The following is a 6,609-nucleotide window of genomic DNA, read 5'->3' as shown; positions in this document are numbered from 1 at the left end:
TTTCTGTGTCTCTTCCTATGTGTTTTTGCTGTTCCTAAATTCATTATTCAATATGGATTTGTGAAGCTGAAATTATGAGAAGGATGTGCATTCATATATGTAATGCTGTTCATGTTTCATCTGTAAAAGTGTCAGGGAATAACAAATCCAGGATTTTCTTTTTGAGAAAAAAAAAGCTAATGGGCAAAATAGTACTGAATCCCAGAAGATTATATAACATCATGAGGATTCTAGCTGTCACCAGCATAATGTCCTAATTAGTTTTGCTGTAGGAGGTGCAGCATAAGAGAGCTGCATCTTTATTGAAGACTGTAGCCAACTTGCTTCCAGTCTAAAATTTATATTGTCTTAGATAATAGCATCAAACAGCAATGCGAACACTACTTGTAATTTATGTCACCATTTAAAGGCTATGTCTATTCTGCTAGAGTCATATTAACAACATTCTAGCCATTCCTAACATGACACCTCCTCTGTGTATTAATAATAACATTCTAGACACATTATTTTTCCCTTCAAACTCCTCCCCAGTTGCATCTTACAGAAATTCAGTAAATAAAAATAAACTTTACAGGGTTAGTAGTATATTGGCTTTCAGTATTAAATGAAAGGAAAATCAAAGGATATTGAAATTGAGATGTCTACTCAAGCAATCAATTCACTCTTACAACAGGCTTTTCCTGCACTGTAGACAAAAAAAAAGGTCTTATGTTTCTTAGTTAAATGATGCCTTGATCAAATATAACAGAAAATAAAACATGAAAATACTTAAAATTATATATATATTTTATATGAATATAGCCATACATAATATATAACCATATATGTTTACATATATATGCAAATATCTAGATATTTCTGACATGTCAATGCTAATTCATGTTCTAGATAAAAAAAAGGGAAAAAGGTTTGAAAATCAAATTAAATTTTAATAAATTTTCAAACAAATGATCAATTTCTTTAAAGTTCTATTTTTTTTCTATTTTAGTTAAACAAAATCTTTTTTTGTTTTGTTTCTACATAATATATTTGGTATTGGAGACACCAAACTGACTGAGTCAGATTTTTAATTTTAAGGAATGTGTTATATGATTAAGAGAAATGCTATAAAAATAGCTTTACATAATTTCTTCATGATATTGATAGAGGCATATGAGACTAATGGTATTTTTTAGTTTATATCTCTTTAATTATAGCACTAATTTTTAGTTGGTGCTTCATTATATTTGGTATCTCATAAAATCATCCTTAGGAAGTTTTCATATTCTAACTTTCCTCTTTCTTCATTTAATCATAAGGAAAATTATCATGTTTATAGCCAGAATCAATAACAGAAAACTGAGAGGCTGGCATGTACTTTCTTCTCTTCCCTTTCTTCCCTCCAGTATTCTTTAATTCTCCCAATTGTTAGAACAAGGTGAGTAGGCAATATCTAATTTCTTTAAGAAAGAAGAATTTCAGAATAGAATTTTGACTTTTTTAACTGATAGCTTGTATGAAAGGGACTAACCAAAGATATAACTTAAACCTTTGTCTTTTTGACTGAAAGCATCACTGTCCATCTTAGAAGCATTTTCTCAAAAGGACAGCACCACTAGAGCACCATCAAGTCCAAGGTAACATATTTCTTCTAAAAGTAAACCCTACGGTACTATACTTAGGGGTAAAAAAACAGGCCTATATATTAATCATACATAACTAAAGGAATTGAGTATTTATCATCCCAAATAGCCCAAAGTGTGTTGCAGTAACAAACAAAATCTCGGTGGCTTGTAACAACGAAGGTTGATTTCCAACTTTCCATGTCCATTTCAAGTTCGCTTAAGTTCAGTTCCACATCACTTCTCCTCTGAGAACCAGGCCGATAGAGCTGGTGATCCTAGTAAAGAGAAGAGCATAGGGTGAGCCATATGCTAGCTCTTAAAGCTTCTGTCTGAAGAAACATATACTATGTATGCTCACATTTCACTGACCATAGCAAGTCACATTGCCATACATGATACCAAGAAGGAAGGAAGTAAAATTGTTCTTCAGGAGAGGTAGCAGATACTAATGAACAATGATACAATCTATTGCAGTGGAGATCTTCAAACAAGGCCCTACATGAACAGGTCCTCTGTTATTTCTCTAACATCATTTCCTATTACTTGTTCATGATGCTCCTGCACCTCTAGCTTCTTCATTTTTCCCTCTTCTGCCACAGGACCTTCTGCACAGAGGTCCTGTGGCAGAAGAGGAAAAAAGGAAGAAGCTCCTCTGGCCTGGAACACATTACCCCAAACATTTACATGACTCACCTGCTTGCTTCCTTCAGGCCATAACTCCAACCTGACTTTCTCCACGAGGACTTTTCTCTCTAACATACTACACATGGTATTCATATTACTGATCATCTAGCTCCCTTACTATATTGTTAACTGCATGAAAGCAGGAATTTATATTCAAATCTGGGCCACTACCCCCTACAATAGCATCTGGAATGAGGTAGACATGAAATAATTTTGTTGAATGAATGAACTCATAAATGAATGGGGCATTTAATTATTTCAGTTTAGCTGTTCCTCCTGTCAGCTTAACTGTCCTTTGCTAAAAGCTGTAGGTGTAAGGCCCTCCTCTTTTCCCAAACTAGACTTCTCTTTTCTCATAAACCTGATCTCTCACATACATGAGACATTTTTTGTGTTAGGGCGATACACAGAAAAATTTATAAATTAGATATTTTGAGAGAGAGAGATTTTTTTCAGTCTGTGCCAATGAAATAGAATGTGATTTAAGGTAGGTTATTTCAACCATTTGGGCCTCAGAAAATTTAGCATAATGAAAAGAGCATGACATTTATAACCAAGATATCTGAATGTAAGCCCCAGCACTACCACTTAACCAGCTCTACCTTACCAAGATATTTTGCTTTAGTTACATTCTCTAAGCATTATTTTCCTTTTGTTTGTTTGTTTGTTTGTTTGGCAAAATTAGGCCAGGAAAATTACCTGTTCTAGTTATTAAATTCTCAGCCTTAACCTCCAAACCTTCCACTGTGTATACTGGGCTGGAATCTGTGCATCACCTGTCTGCTTTGCTTGCTGGTACCTCTTAGGCTCTGACAATGGCAAACACTAGAGGGACACCACGGTCCTGAAGGGAGAATAAGGGAAAACTTCGTAGCTGGCAGTTCCCATGAGTCCTGCCTGCCCTTGACAGCAGCAGCAACTTTCAGTAGCAGCCACTGAATCCTGTTTTCTGGTTTCTAATACTTGCAAAGCCAGCTTCATGCTTCCTTTCTCTGCTCTAGACACAAGCACGAGTTGGAGCTCCCACCTCTGCAGTCTGTGCTCCTGCCCCACAGGGTCCGTCTTCCCAGCTCAGAGATGTCAGCATCAGCATAGCAGCACCACCTCCTCAGCGATCTGAATTTTGACTCCATGGGGACATCCCCTCCAAGCTCTTGAACTGTAACAGTTGCAACCTCTTCTCTTTGTTGCTTCAGTTCTAGGGGCTTTATTAAGCAGTTACCTTTAAGAAACCTTAGAATTTTCCTTTTATACTTTTCAGTAGTTAACAACTTTACACCTAGTTAAATCTTCACATTAAATTCTCTCCTGTTTTCTCTCCCCTGACATGATCTCGACTGATGCACTACCTGTCCTGTCAAAGTCGCAGGGTTATTGTGAGGATAAGATGAGATCACGTCTAGGAAAACACTGTGTACGACAGTATTATCTGAAAAATGGAATGACCGGATTGGAGTCAGTGTGGGCTTCAGGCACATCCGATAGCTTCCCCCAAATGACATATTATCCAACAGTGAGTCTAAGAGTTAAAAATAGTTAAGTCGGCAAATAACATCCCCACTCACTCATATGTGAATCAGCGGAAATACACGAAAAAAGACTGTTTTCTGCTTTAGCTTTTGAAAAGTGAGACAAGGGCATGGCACAAGTTGTACCTATGGGAGGAAGATGTGTGGGGTCCAAAGTAGAGGGGACTTTCTTTAACAGAACACATTAATCAGTGTCTGGATTTTAAAAAGGTAAAGGTAGATCTATAGCTAAGTTCCAGGCAGGAGCTATAGGGACCTGAACTGTGGAATGAATTATTCTGGAGTTGCTGAGCTGAGAGGGATGGGCAGGGATGAGGAATCGGGCTAAGTAATTTAACAGGAAGATAGAGAGACAGAGATGACAGAATCAGAATGACCTGCAGCATATCACTGCAAAATTAAGGCAATCCCTTAGTCTAGTTTAGTAATAATAATTAATAATAAATGATCTGTGCTGTTGCTGTTGCTGCAAAGATACCTTGTCACACTACCTTATGCACCTTGTATGACTCGTTCGAAGTATTATGTTTGTTTGAAAATCAAGGTAAAGTGGCTAGAGGCCAGCACAAAGAAGACAGCTGGAACTATCCATAAGAGGTGAGAGCTCAGGAAAATGAGAATCCTGGGGAGGCAGGAGTTTTAGATCTAAAAAGACCAACTAGAACTTGAGGTTCATTAAAGGACAGTAGAAACTGCCACCACTTCAGGACTGAGGCATGGAGAGAAGCTACAATCAGGGTTGAGGCATTTGGAACCACAAGTATATCTCACATAGCACAGAAGCCCTAAACAAGGAAAACTGCATACAAACCATGACTAAGTTTCATTGGTCGAGGACACAGAAGGCCCCTCTGCCTTCCTAGCTCCATCTCTATCCCAATCATCTCCTGGGGAAGTGTTCAATAAAAATTTAACTTTCTAATAATTTTATAGTTAGGAAGTAGAAAATTAATTTGCATGATATTTGTCATCCTCTTTCTACTTCTAGCTCTTGACAACTGCCCAAACTCTCCATAACACCTTCACTGTAGTCCCACCATCCACATCTACCACATGTATTCCCTGTGTTTACCTTCCTCGGGCTTCTTTAGGACCTCGTTATCCCCTAAGATTGCCATGTCTTTTCTCCCTGCATGATGACACCTATTATTAATTGTTATATATCCCACCCCAGTCTATTAACAAGTCTTGTCGCACACACTCACATACATACATGTATTAAAAACAAAGCTATCTATAATAGTCATCCTAATAGATGTGAAATACTGATATTGAGTACCTTTCATTTATGTGTTGGCCATACATATGTCTTCTTTGGAGAAATGTCTATTCAGATCCTTTGCCCATTTTTTAAATCAAATTATTTGTTTTTGTTGTTGTTGTTTTGTTTTGTTTTGCTATTGTGAGTCTTATATATTTTGGATAATAAACGATGAACCCCTTACAGATACATGGTCTGCAAATATTTTTTCTCTTTCCATAATTGCCTTTTTATTGATGAGGATGTGAAGAAAAGGGAACCCTTGTACATCGTTAATTTATAATTAATTATAATTAACTACAATTAATTTACACTCATTGGTGCAAGTACTATGTAAACTAATATAAACATTCTTCAAAAAAAATTAAAAACACAATTATCATTTGATTCAACAATCCCAATTCTGGATATATATGCACAGGAATTGAAATCATGATCTTGAAAAATATCTGCACTCCCATCTTCACCGCAGCATTATTTACAATAGCCAAGACATGGAAGCAACCTAAATGTCTACTGAGTGAATGAATTAAAAAAATGTGAGAGATACACACATACACACACACACACACACACACACACACACACATGTATATACATATTTTATATACATTTACATATATACGTTTTTAGATAGATAAAAATGAAATATTATTGAGACTTACAAAAGAAAGAAATCCTGTCATTTGTGACAACATGCACAAACCTAGAGGAAAATATACAAAGTGAAATAAGTCAGACTCAGAAATACAAATACTGCATGTTCTCACTTATATGTGGAATACAAAATAGTCGAACACATAGAAGCAAAAAGTGGAATGGAACTGGGTGGGGACAGGGGAGGTGTTGATCAAAGGGTACAAAGTCCCAGTTACACAAGATAAAGAAGTTCTGGAGATCTACCGTACAGCATAGAGCCCATAGCTAACAGTACTGTTTTGTAAACTTTAAAATTTGCCAGTAGGGTAGGTCTTATGTTAAATGCTCTTACCATAAAAGGAAAAATATAAACAAAACAACAACAAAAAATAAAACGAACAAACAGAAAACCAAAGTGGTGGGAGGCAACTCGAAGGCAATGAGTAAGCTTATGGCATTGATTGTGAAGATGTTTTTGTGAACATATACTCATCAGTTTTGTCACTATTTTTTAGCTGTGACCAAGAGTAAGTTAAATTATTCCTCATTGGTAGGAGTCCCCAAGTCAATACATTTTTGTGGGGGGTCTTAATATTCCTTGTTTCCCACAAGCAAATGACAATTTGTTACTTCTTTTGGTCACCAGATTGCTATTACAGTAATTAAAGTCTGTAGAACTTTAAGCAGCATAAAATAATTTTGTTCTAATGGAGTACAATGGTTGGAAATTAAATTTGTGTTTGGACTTTAGGGATGTAGTTTGAAAGGATTTCTGGTTTATTTGTGCATGTATGGCCTAGCCCACAATTTTCTGGACATATTTGATGAAAGCCATGTGGACTCCTATATTTAGAACATCAGATGAGATGGCTCTGTGCCTTCTCTGAAAAAA

The 6,609-nt window shown here is 36.3% G+C and overlaps 1 long non-coding RNA gene across 2 annotated transcripts in view; it reads right to left on the bottom strand.

The window, feature by feature from the left end:
* Positions 1–1,009: 1,009 nt before the first annotated feature.
* The window catches only part of LOC105298447, a 10,549-nt gene continuing 4,949 nt past the window's right edge, over positions 1,010–6,609 (bottom strand). The window contains exons 3-4 of one of the 2 annotated variants that reach the window (XR_002782627.1): positions 5,744–5,784; positions 1,010–1,879 (exon numbers count right to left, since the gene is read on the bottom strand). This is a non-coding gene — a long non-coding RNA (uncharacterized LOC105298447). The remainder of the gene's footprint in view (positions 1,880–5,743; positions 5,785–6,609) is intronic. The other variant, XR_002782626.1, reaches the window with a different exon arrangement.

The sequence above is a fragment of the Pteropus vampyrus genome, unplaced genomic scaffold (genome assembly GCF_000151845.1).
Source record: "Pteropus vampyrus isolate Shadow unplaced genomic scaffold, Pvam_2.0 Scaffold153, whole genome shotgun sequence".
Taxonomy (NCBI): Eukaryota; Metazoa; Chordata; class Mammalia; order Chiroptera; family Pteropodidae; genus Pteropus; species Pteropus vampyrus.
Note: the sequence above shows the minus strand (reverse complement) of the source record. Positions and strands in the feature narration are given on the sequence as shown.